The sequence below is a fragment of the Neomonachus schauinslandi genome, chromosome 14 (genome assembly GCF_002201575.2).
Source record: "Neomonachus schauinslandi chromosome 14, ASM220157v2, whole genome shotgun sequence".
Taxonomy (NCBI): Eukaryota; Metazoa; Chordata; class Mammalia; order Carnivora; family Phocidae; genus Neomonachus; species Neomonachus schauinslandi.
The window spans coordinates 80408340-80421474 of NC_058416.1; the positions used below are offsets into that span (position 1 = coordinate 80408340).

The 13135-nt window shown below is 46.4% G+C and overlaps 1 pseudogene; it reads right to left on the reverse strand.

Moving 5' to 3' along the window:
• Window positions 1-276: 276 nt before the first annotated feature.
• On the reverse strand, window positions 277-1035 carry LOC110588255 (annotated as a pseudogene).
• Between the last annotated feature and the right edge of the window lie 12100 nt (window positions 1036-13135).

Below are 13135 nucleotides of genomic sequence, written 5' to 3' on the forward strand. Positions count from 1 at the left end.
TTATCCATCCATCCATTCATCTATCCGTCCATCCAGCCCCCCATCTGTCTGTCCCTCCACCCAGCATCCATTCAGTCGTTCACTGACTTTCTCCTCTATTCTTTAATTAATCATTCCTTCAGTGGACTATGAAAATTCTCTAATGGTGGCATTTTTACCGCATGTGATGTCAAGACAGGTAGGACAAGGACCCACGGAGACATGACTGTTGGAGAACAGGTGGTGCGTGATAGAGAGTTCACACAGTCTCCGCGCTTTGCCGGACACCAGACAGCTCTAGGCCGCTTCCTCCTCAGACTCATCCTTGTCCTTGGCGGTGGTGCCCTGATACTGCTAGCATTTGGACACCAGCTCGTTCCTACCGCCCCCCGGCCTCGGGGAGCTCCATCTCATCTGCGCCCCCTCCCGTGTACCGGGGCAGGCAGGCCGTGCACCTGAGCACAGCCGTGGCGGTGAACTGCTCCTAGATGGGCCCAAACAGCTCCTGGATGGCCCTGCTATTGCCGCTGGAGGGGGCGGATGTTTAGCACCCCAGGGATGGGGTGTCCCAGACAGCTGTTCCAATATTATTGGGGATCCACTCAACAAAATAGCTGCTATTCTTGTTTGGGATGTTAGGCATCTGCTTGGGCCCATCCTTCATGGACACGCGGTTCCCTACGGTGGCAGCCCCGGTCAGGTAGTGGCCGGGGCGAGGGTCACAGGTGGCCATCGTGTTCTGGGCAGCCACCATCTGCGGGGGGGAGCTGGGGGCACCGTCAGGGCCCGGTACTGCTGGCTGGCCTGGCTGGCCAGGGGGGTGAAGCCGGGTGTGACGAAGGGCAGGTGGGGGCAGGGGACAGCATTGGCAGCCAGCTTGCCCGGTCAGCATCGAGCTGGTCAGCAGAGCACAGGCAGGGGGTGTCCCCGCTCATGCTGGCCGATGCCAGGAGGTGGAGGTCCCTGGGTGGGCGTGGTCTGTTTTAGGGTTCTGAAACCCATGTCACTGAGGGCCTCCTCATCAACGCCGTAGGTTTCGTTCGTGTGTCCTACGAGCTGATGGAACAGGTTCCTTGACTTTGAAGGTGAAGTGGATGCGGTATGTATAACCAAGGGAAGCTGGCAAGTTAACCTGTCACTTCAAAATCTTTAGCCCCTTGGGATGCCTGGGTGGCTCAGTCAGTTAAGCGTCTGCCTTCAGCTCAGGTCATGATCTTAGGGTCCTGGGATCGAGTCCCGCATCGGGATCCTTGCTCCGCGGGGAGCCTGCTTCTCCCTCTCCCTCTGCCTGCCACTCCCCCTGCTTGTGCTCAATCTCTTTCTCTGACAAATAAATAAATAAAATCTTTAGCCCCTTTTACACTGTCTGTTGGGTTTTTACCTAGCTCCCTTTTCTAGCAACCTGACTTCTAGAAATCAGCTCGGAAACAACCCACATATCCCACCACAGAGCACTATTCAAATGGGTCACGGCACATACAAACAATAGGGTACATGCAACTTTTGAAATGCAAAAGGCAGAAGTTTATGGGCCGATCATGGAAAAGAGTTCAAGATATATTTTTAAGTACAGAAAATCAAGCTGCTGATCAGTGTGTCTGATACAGTCACTCCAAAGAGGGGGGTGTGAGATGCACGGATGTAACCACAGCTCTCCCCTAGCCGGGGAAGCTCATTCCTTTGGGGCTGCAAAGAGAAACTTTCTAGAAGAACCAGGGTCAGCTTCTCACCATTGCATCCCCCAAACCTGGAACAGTATCTGGCGCATGGTAGGCCTTCGATAAATATCTGTTGAGTGAAGACATGGATGCATGATTAAACAACGAACTGTCCTTATTTACCTGGGGGCACACAATTAAAGGTTTTGGGGGAGCCTTTTGGCTTCTATTTTATTATATAAAACACACGAACGTTAGAATTTAAAAACAAAGTAATACAAATATATATATATATATATATATCCCTCAAAGCGTTCAGCCTCCCCGCTCTCCTGGAAGGGATTACACACTTGGGGTGACATGTCTCCGTTTGTCCAAACTGTTTCTCAAGTCGTCCAATTAGGGAAGGAGACCTTCTGTGTTTGCAGCTTCCCCTGTCCCACGGTGGGGAATGCCAGACCTGTTGGCGAAAAAAACAGCCGCTTGTGTGTGTGTGTGTGTGTGTTCCAGCCCAGGCGCTTAGGCCTGTAAAACCCAGGACCCCCTTTCTGGGGTAGGAGCCTACATTAGGGAGCTGTTGACAGTCCGTCCACCCCCCTCCCCCCAGGTATGACCTCTTACACAATGCCAGGGACAGCTCAGCAGCTTAGAAAAGGGAAGAAAACAAACAGAGAAGTCAGCAGAGTCTGTTTGTTCTGAAGAAACTCAAGGTGGCATTTGACAGTAAACCCCTGCGTGGTCCTTGTTTCCAGTTTCTAGCGAGGGAGGGAGCTGGGAGGGAGGCAAGGGCAGATGAGCAGGTGGGGGGGAGGAGGGCAATAAGGGAACAGGTGGGGAGCAGAGAAAGGGTGCTGCTGAGTGGGGAGCAGCTCCTTCAAAGACTGTAGCAGGGCACGTTGTCAGGTGGATTGGGGACCTTTGAGGGAAGTAGTTTGGGACCCTCTGTCAGCTCTTGGGGCTCAGGGACTGTGTCTGAATCCTCTGCTTTATTCACCTATTTATCCATTTGGTTATGGCCTTCCTTTCTCCTTTATTCTCTCCCTCCATCCTCCTCCCTTTTTACCCCTGTGTACTGAGAGCCTACTATGTACTCAGCACTGCTCCGGGGGCTGAGACTCTGGTAGCAAACAAATCAGTTAAAGACCTTGCTGTTCCCCAGCTCTCTGGTTGTGGCCACACAATACAAAGCATATCAAGGGGCTGGAAAGATGGAGATGAACTATAGAGGCTGGGTAAGGATGAGGGGAGTGACCGGGGGTGGGGGTGGGGGGCTTTCTGTGGACTTCAGAAGAGGGACCTGAATGCAATGAAGGAGAGAACCGTGTAGTTCTGCGGGGAGAGAGCATTCTCGATACACTGAGGAGACCATGCAAAGACCCTGAGGGGAGAAGGCCTGGAGTGTGTGAGGACCAGCAAGATGGCGCCGAGGCTGGAGCAAAGAGAGTGAAGGGCAGGTGGGAGGCAGTGAAGTCAGGGAGGAGGGCTGGACCCAGACCGTGCAGGGCCTTGCAAGCTATGGTGTGAGGAGCTGGCTGGAGGGTTTCCGCAGGGCAGGAGTGTGATATGGTTTATGCCTTAGCAGGACAGCTGGGCTTCTTCCCAAGATGCCATGAGGGCTAGCAGCAGACGCACAAACGCTGAGGTGGCGTGAAACAGGGTCTGGGGTACGGTGGTGCTCCGGGGGTATGACCTGAGACCATCGTGGTGGGCTTTGGGCTGTGTCAGCGTGACAATGGAATTGGTGGCCTGAAACATGGAGACTATCATGGGAGGTCCTAATGGAGACCCAAAGTGCTTCATCTTTTCACCTCCAGGGGCCAAGCACCTCTGAGGCTTTGTAGATCCTTGTAGCCGAGATCACGGCGCATGGTTGTTGGCATCAGACATGCCTACCTGAAGCTCTGCAGCAGTCCCTAGCGTCTCTGAGCGTAGTTTGCTCGTTTGTAAAATGGGTGGAATAGGACCTAACCCCAGGGTAGGTGTAAGGACTAACAGAGACGACTCAAGTGCTCAATGCGGGGCGTCCTCTAAAAGCTCAGTATGCGACCTGTGCTCTCCCCAGAAGCATCAAGGGACAGTCAGTTACTCAGTTTATAATATTTTGTAAAAAAATTGTCTTCACCTGGAGTGATGCTTGGGTTTGTTTGGGTTTGTTACGGCCATCCTCCATACCTCTTTCTTTTGAGTTGTGTGAATTGCCTGAAAATTGGGATTCCTGTGGAAGGTACTGGAATTGTTGTTGATGTGTGGATTCAAGAGTTGGAGGAAATCATTTCATATTCTTATGTTCAAGTTCCTCTAATGCTATGAGACAATATATTCCAATCACTTTGTGGGAAAGTGGAGGAAAAACCCACCACTGTCAAAATACTACTAACAACGCTAATAACAACAGCACCAACACCACCACTAAACCATCACCATCATTGCGCTCATCACCACCACCATCACCTCCACCACCTCCACCTCCACCATCACCACCACCACCTCCACCACCTCCACCATCACCAACACCACCACCATCACCATCAACACCACCTCCACCAACATCAAAAATACCACCAATAATTACAACATAGAAAACCAGAAAACCTAATTTTTCTGTCTCTGAAGATAACTCTTAACCATCTGCAAGCACCATGCTAAGTGGTAGGGAAACAAGAAGGAGTGGTATGTGGTCTTTGACCTCAAGGGTCTCATCATCAAGTGTATAAAGCTAAAATAGATGCTCTGAAACAGGCAAAGTCCTAGTAGCATCCAGTGGGAGAGACAATACACACCTAATTGGGATGGGACTACATGAGCATGGGTCATTTTGATGGAAGAGGTAGAATTTGAGAAGAACCTTAAAGGCGATGTCAAATCTTGTCAAATCCTGTCAACCCTTGACCAGGAATGGTAAATGAGACGTTCCTATTCCATTTCCTCTGCCAATGGTAGAGATCCACAATCCACCCCAGCACACTAGCTGAGCCAGCAGGTGGCTCTGGAATCCACCTCAGTGTAGGGCTCCTAGCAGCCCAACTACCTACAGTGGCCCTCAGGATAGACCTATCTGCCTGCTCTAAGTTAAGAAGACAAGTGCCTCGGGGCAGATACCTATCTTGTTAACTGTTACATCCCCAAGACTAGGCCATGGACCTGGCTCAGCATGGCTTTGAGAATCATTGAATGAATGGATAAATGGGGAGAAGAAGAAGATGGAAAAAATGGGGTGGGCAGAAGCCAGGAAACAGGACGTTGCAGTGTGGGGCCTGGCAACAGCCCCTAGCCTGTAAAAATGAATGAAGAGGGCAAATAGACCCTATATTTGATGCCCTTGGATGCATCCACTGAAGACATTTGAAAAGTAAAATAGCATGACGTGAATTACTCATATAACCTGGAGATGGGCAGCATAATAGTCCAGTGACAGGTGGGAAAAGTAGGCTAGAGACACTAATAATAGTAGCTCATGTTTCTATTCCTTATTGTGTTGGGGGCTGATTTTTTTTTAATCTTCACAGTAATCTTTTGAGTTAGGTGCTGTTGCAATTGCCATTGAACAGATAAGGAAACCGAGGCATGGAGAGAAAAGTAATTCACCCGGAGTCAAACACACAGTCACCGGTAACACATATCCCAGTGGGTTAAATCTATTTCTGAATGAAACTGAGCAAATCTTCCCCAACCCCCGCCCGCCCCGCCCCACAATATTTTAGCTACATTTTTGTTATTTCCGGTTAGAACCAAAGGATTCGTTCCCTGCTTTCTGTAGCAGCGGGTGGGTGGGGGGGAGGCGAGAAACTCATCTTTTATGAGCCTAATGACAGCTATTCCGCCTCCTACCCGGATGTCTTTTCCTGAAATAGGATAGGGAAGAAATTAGAACAGTTCACAGATAGCAGGGGACTAGTGCTGGAGTTGGGGAGCCGAGTTTGAATCCTGACCCATCTGTCATGCTCTGGGTGACCCTGGCAGCCACCTTGGCCACTCAGCTTCAGTGCCACTCCCCCTCTGTCAGGGCAGACATGCCCTTCTCCCTTCTGCTTCCTGGGATCGATCACAGTGAAGAGCACTGAGTCCGTCGGCAGGCACGCAAACACTTGGTCTAATGTGCGCATACATAGATCCTGTGGTCTCTCTGTCCTTTGTGGCAGGTACCGTGTTCCTAACGACATTGTTATTTCTATGACCATTATTATGATTTGATGTTTGACTCCTGAATGCATCCAGCAAGTAGTTCGCCGGGAGACCTCTGATGCACACTTCCCATCCTCCTGCCTGCCCTGTCCTTGGTTCCAGCCACTGTTCGGTGGGCAAGTTCTAGGCGGGGTCTGACCACATTCCAAGCAGGTGCAATGCGCAGGGCTTCACCTTGGACCAGCTCTGTTGCACCTCTCGCTTCTGGCTGCAGGTCTGTCCTTCGGATGTCACAGCATGGGACGCAGCGGAGAATGCATCATCCTAGGAATGGCGGGAATTTTTCACCTGTTCGGATGGTCCTTTGCTCAAGGAGGGATGCAAGTGTGAGATACCTCCTGAAGACAGATGGGCCCAAGGTCCATTTCGTTTGGTTTCTCAGACATGATTGCTGCCTCGTGGTGGCCGGCTCCTTGGCAGCCCATTCTTGTCTTGGTTCTTTCCTTCGCGTGCTCCCTGGGATCACACTTGCCACCGATGTACTAATGCATACATCTTGGCCTCTGTTTTCTGGGGATCCCAGGCTTAAGTAGGGTTGAATATAGAATTTGGAGGTTGGATTATCCCCACTGCCACTCCAACATGTATCCCCCACTAAAGGGCCTGGCCCAGTGTCTCACACATAACAGGTGCCCAATAAGTAAGGAGGGCATGAATAAATTAGCAAATTAACATATTAATTGGATGCTGGTATCTCAAGATCTTAGCACAAGACAAATTGGATTTATGGATCTAGATGGCAAAATATAGTGGTTTTGGGTCCAGGCTTCAGAACTGAGAAGCAGGATTGAGATATTAGTTCTGCAGCATAGTAGCTGTTCCCTCATGTTTAGTAACCTGGCCTCTTTACACCTTGACCTCCTTGTCTGTAAAATGGATCAAATAGTTTGTCACACACAGAAGGATTTAATGACATCCTCTATGTAAAGTACTTGGCACATGGTAATCAATCAATGAAATTATTATTTTTAGTAATAATAGTAGTACAGATATTACATGAAAAAGAATATATTAAAAAGCAGTAGGATAGGGCGCCTGGGTGGCTCAGTTGGTTAAGCAACTGCCTTCGGCTCAGGTGATCCCGGAGTCCTGGGATCGAGTCCCGCATCGGGCTCCCTGCTCGCCGGGAGTCTGGTTCTCCCTCTGGCCTTCCCCCCTCTCATGCTCTCTCTCTCTCAAATAAAAAAAAAAAAAAAAAAAAAAAAAAACATTAGTAAAAATTATATAAAATATGTGTGATTTGGGGCACATTGCTGAATGGCACCCCCCCCCTCTTTTTTTTTTTTTTTTACGTTCTTTATAACAGGGATAATAATTTCTACTCCATTCACATTTTATTTGGTAATTTGGAGAGCACTTTACAAAGTATAAAGGAACCATTGTAGAGATGGAAGGGACTTTGTCTCCTCCGTGATACTGGAGGTGGTTGGTGCCATCCAGAAAGTGTGTCTTATGGCTGAAGAAAGGTCTCCGTTTGGGGAAGATGGAAATTCATCTGTCATTTCCGAAAGGTGATCTCCCTCCCTGAGCCCCATGCGATCGCCTGCTGAGATGTAAGTCTTCGGGAAATGTGAAGGGAAAGCAGGTTCCTGGAGTCCTGAAAGGGGAAACCGGCTCCATATTTCACATGTGGCTTAAGCCCATTATGGCTGATGAAAACAGGATTTTTAAAGGACATGTTTCTTTCACCCTTCCACCTCATTCAATGGACCTTTGGCCAAGAGCTGGAGGTGTTGTGTGCAGGCAAAGAATGCCTGGTATTTCCTGTGATGTCGCTGGATTGAAACATAGGAGGGATTTCTTTTTACCTCATCTGCAGAGTAGAAGTAATCATGCTCCTCCTTTGATGACATGTTATCAACTTGGAATACACCAAACACCTCTCTTGCTTCGTTGTATTGCATTGTGTTGTATGCATTGTATTTTCCCTCTTTGTCCCATTCCCCCTTCTCATCTCCCTCCCCACTAAAGGCATCTAAAGGCATTCACGTTCATATGTCTGAATACGCCCTTAAATATTTTCCCTTTAAAAACATACAGTAGGTTTTTGTGCATGCACTCATTTTACATAAGAGTCCGTGAGCTGAAAATCTCATTTTGTTAATTTTTTTTACTCAACACTATGTAGTAAAACTCTCCTTGCCACCATATGAACATATTAAGATACATGTGTATGTGTCATGTGTATATGCATTTGTTTCTAGTGCATAGGGCTCTGGAGTGCACCTGCCCCGCATTTTCTGGATCGCTTCCTTAGGGTTGGGCACCTAGGTTGCTTCCAATTCTCTACCACGACCAGCACTGTAAAGATCTGCGTTAAGATTTTTCCTGTAGGTAGTTTGTTGGATCTTAATATACATCTTACTTAAATCAGGATAGATTCTATTCAACTCATGTTGAAACAAAGATGTCAGAGCCACTGGGTGGGTAACTTTGCCCAAGCCCCTTGCCCTCCATGATTATATATTTCCCCTCATTTGTATAAAGATGAGTTTGGATGAGAAAATCTCTAAGGGTTCCCTGCATTTAGATTCCACTACTCATTTTTAAGCCAGCTGTGTTTATCAAACAAATGGAAGAAAAGTTGGACAAAATATGGTAGTCCATCATCCAAATATTTGGAAGTAGCCAGATGTTTAGCATCTTGTAGACACCCCTAGGAGGCTTTTGCCAGTGTTCTGAGGTGGCTTTCTCAAGAGTATTTGTGTTCTTTTAGGTTTCCAAGAATTCTATTCCTCTTTCTCTCAGATAGTTGGTGTAGATTCAGGCTTGCAGGGATCCTGCAGTCCCTTAAGAATTTGGGCTTCAATTTTGTTCAGTGTAGGGCTGCCATCCCTATCTATCTATCCGCCTGCCTACCTACCTACCTACCCACCTACCTATCATCTGTCTATTTGTCTGTCAATCTATCATCCATAGATCATTTGTCTGCCTATCATATCTATCGTTTATTTACTTAATTATTTATTTATACATTTATGCAGGGGGATTCAATATTTATGGGGTTAGTGAGAACATTGACTTTGAAACCAAACAACATGTTTCAGACAGATGTGTGTTCAAATGACTAGCTGTTTGACCTTGGGCCAGAAACCACTTCTTTTGACCTTGGGCCAGAAACAGCTTCTTGATACCTCAGTTTTCTTATCTACATATTACAAAATATTGGCTTACTATGAAGATCCCATGAGACGATGTGTAGAAAGAACTTAGCTTGGGACTTGACTCAGAATAAACCCTGTAGTAGTTTATACATACACAAAAAAAGCTCACAAATATTTTGACACTCTTCCCATGGGGAAATGATATCTATGGGGTCTTCCAGTTGAATCTGGGTGGGCTTGTGACTGCCTTGACCAGGAGGGTATGGCGGAAGTGATGCCATGTGACTTCCAGGGCTGGGTTCTAAAAGGTAATACAACTTTTGCCTTATTCTCTGGAACGCTAGCCCCTGGGAAAGAAATCAAACTACCCTGAGGCTGCCATATTGGAGAAATCACTGGAAGACACTTGGGCTAACAGGCCCATTTGAACCCAGCCTTCCAGACATTGTCACCAAGGTTCCAGACACTTAGAAACAGACTCTTTAGTCCCAGCTGTTCAAGTCTTCCCACAGGCCAGACCTGCCCGAGTCTTGACTCATGGAATGCATGAGCACGATAAAGCAGTTCTTGTTTTATGCCTGGGAGGTGGATTGTTGTACAGCAGTGAGAATGAGAGCACCCTGAACTATTAGTATTATTCTACTCCTTCAGGACAACGCTCAGATCTCATGTCTTCTGGGAAGACATCTTATTTTTTTAAGCTTCACTGATGTATAACTGACTAATAAAACTGTAAGATGTTTACAGTATAAATTCTGTTATTTGATGTATGGATACCTTGTGAAAAGACCCCCACCATTGCGTTAGTTAACACATCCATCACCTCACATATTTATCCTTTTTGGAGTGTGTGTATGAGTGTGTGTGTGAGAGAGAGAGAGAGAGGGAGAGAGAGAGAGAACAGTTAAGTTCTACTCTCAGCAAATTTCAGTTACACGAGACAGCGTTATCAACTATGGTCACCATGTTATACATTAGATCCTCAGAACTGATTCATCTTATAACGGAAGGTGTGTACCCTTTTACCAACCTCTCCCTACTTCCTCCACCCCCGGCCCCTAGCAACCACCATTCTACTCTCCGTTTCTATTAGTTTGACTTTTTGTTTTGTGTAAGACTCCACGTATGAGTGATACCATGCCATTTCTCTTTCTCGGTCTTGGTTATTTCACTTAGCACGATGCCTTCCAGGTCCATCCATGTTGTTACAAATGACAACATTTCTTTCTTTTTCAAGGCTGAATAATATTCCAGTGTGTGTACACACCACATTTTCTCGACCCATTCATCTGTTGGTGGACACTTAGGTTGCTTTCATACATTGGCTATTGTGAATAATACAGCGGTGAACATGGGAGTGCAGATAATACTTCAAGATAATGGTTTTGGTGGGAAGACGTATTCTAACATTCGTAGTGTCTGATATATATTCAGTGTTTTCTGTGTGCCTGGTACTGTGGTAAGAGCTTTATAGGTATATATTCATTTAATCTCACGACAACCCTGTGCTGTAGGTACTATGCTACTTATATTTTAGAGATGAGGGAATAGAAGCTTAAATAATTTCCCTGAGGTCATGTAGCTAACAAGTTGGTAAACTTGCATTTAAACCCTACTCTTTCTGACCCACATAAGGAGTGTTCATGACATGACTCTCCTGTACATTATACTTATAAAGACAGCATTTATTTCGGGTTGCTTGTGAGACATTGACTGTGACACTTGATCCGAAATTATCCTCTGTCTCCTACTTCCCATTTGAAAACTAACCAAGTTTTGCCAGAGGGACAATCGGGTATCAACTCGTCCAGAGGCAGGGTTAGGGGGTGAAGCTTCCCAGAGAAATCCAAGAGAAAGGGAGCTTTAAGTTTCCATCCCCAGAAGGGCAACTTCATTGCAAAGGTACGCAATTTCCTAAAATGGCAAGAGCCTCCAAAACTGAGGGAGCTCCCCCAAATCTAAAGGCGTCCGATGCTTTGGTCTGAGCAGGTCTGGAAATGGCTGGAAGACCCTTAGGCCGCTCCCCCTCCCCCACCCCTACCTTAAATCCATAACTTAAGTGAGCATAACCATAAAGCCACTAATAAAAACATCTCCACTGGCTCTATTTACCCAGCTGTGCATCTCAGGATCTGCCACTGACATTTTTAACGCTCTCTCATTTCTTTGTCTTCCACGGGATTCATTTGAAGCAGCCTACAGGGGAGGGTGTCGCTGAGGAAACAAAACCCAGGCCCCCCAGGCCTCTGATGGAAGGGGCTGGAGCATGCTGGGAAAACATATCCACCTGAGGAGCACAAAAGACCCCAGGAGTAGAGGAAGCTGGCCTGGGGCCAACCGGAGGTATCAGAGTGGCTGGGCCCGAGGAGGGAGGTCTGACGGTGGGCCTCAGAGCACTTAGCCTCCTGATACTAAGGCAAACAGTGATCCCGGGAAGCTTTGGCTGTGGGGAGAGCATCGCCCATTGAAGTCGGAAGGCAGCAACCATGGGGGGCTTCTGATTTTTGTAAACCTTTTTATAAATTTTAGTGTATCTCTGGGGGGGGGAGAAAAACCCGTAAAACTTAAATGTGCAGCTTAATAAAATCACAAGGTGGACACCCATCCAACCATACCCAGGCCAAGAAGCAGATCATCACCAGCCCCCCAGCAGTCTCCCTTCTGTGCCTCGCCAACCACTAGACTTGACCCCTTCCCCACATGGAACCCCAGTCGTGACTTTTTGCCTGGTTCGGTTACCAAAATGTTTTCTTTTGTGGTTGGTTTCTTTTGTGCAAAACTAATTGTGAGCTTCGTCTCTGGGGTGTGTGAAGCTGTTTGTTTATTGTTGGACATCATTCTGTTGTACGGATATGTTAGGATTCATTGATTGATTCCAGTGTCCTTTGGGTGTTTGTTGCCAGTTTGGGATTATTGCAAGAAGTGTCACCATGAATATTCTTCTTCCTGTCTCTTGGTGCATTTCTGTTAGGTACACACTTAGGAGTGGAATTGCTGGATTAAACTGTCTTCCAAAGTGTTTGCACCAAATTCTATTTCCACCAGCAATGGGTAAGAGGCCCGGTTGCTCCATATCCTTGTCAACACTTGGTATCATCCGTCTTTTTACCTTGTAGCCATTCTGGTGGGTGTGCAGTGGCATCTCATTGTGTTTTTAACTAGCGTTTCAATGACTACTGTTGAGCCTGAACACCTTTTCATATTTATGAAATGCTTGTTCAATTCTTCTATTTTCCTATTATGTTATTTCTCTCTCTTTTTTTACCATTCTGTGATATTTTTTTCCATTATGTGACTTACCTTTTCACTCTTAATGTGTTTCTTCACAATCAGAAATCTTTAAATTATTTTGTTTGTATTTTTTCTTTTTTTTAAGCAAGCTCAGTGCCCAAGGTGGGGCTCGAACTCACAACCCTGAGATCAAGAGTCACACACTCTACTGACTGAGCCAACCAGGTGCCCCTAAATTTTATTTTATTAATCTTTTCTTTTAAGGTTGATTGGGGGGGGGGGTGTGCATCTTCTTGCTTAGAAATTCTTCCTGGCTGAGTAGAAATTTTTAAAAATTCTCCTGTACTATCTTCTAGATGCTTTATTCACAGTTAGATGCACAGTCCACCATTTTGTTCCTCCATTTCCCCCATCATCCAGCCTTCTTCATCAATTTCACATCAGAATCCCCAAATTCCATATCAGAAAAGATGTGTACCTTTATCACCAAAAGTGATAGCACCACCAATAATATTAATAACCGAAATGGGTGTAGAACTTTGTAACACACATTGCCATCCATTACCTAATTTCATTTTTTTTTTCCCAGTCAACACTTGGAAACTGTCAGAGTGAGCATCATGAGGCCCATTTTAAAGATGGAAAGATCGAGCCTCAGAGAAAAATAACTTCCAAGGTCACATGGCTCATAAACGGTAGAACAAGGAGACTCAAATCCAGATTTGTCTGGCTCTCACATATGTTCTGTTTTTACTACCTCTTTTGATTAAGATGTGTTGAGGGAATCAAGCCCCCTCTTACTTACTGGGGGGCCATTAGAGAGTTTATATTTTGACTTGCTTAGGGAAGGCAGAGTTTCTTTATCAGTGGTCTTCTCTCATCCTCTGGGAAGCTGGAGATGATTGATTAGAGGCTGGCTGGTCTTTATGCTAAATAGTGTAAGTAGCAGCCTTCATGAATCCTAGTTGCTGCCTCTGAGTA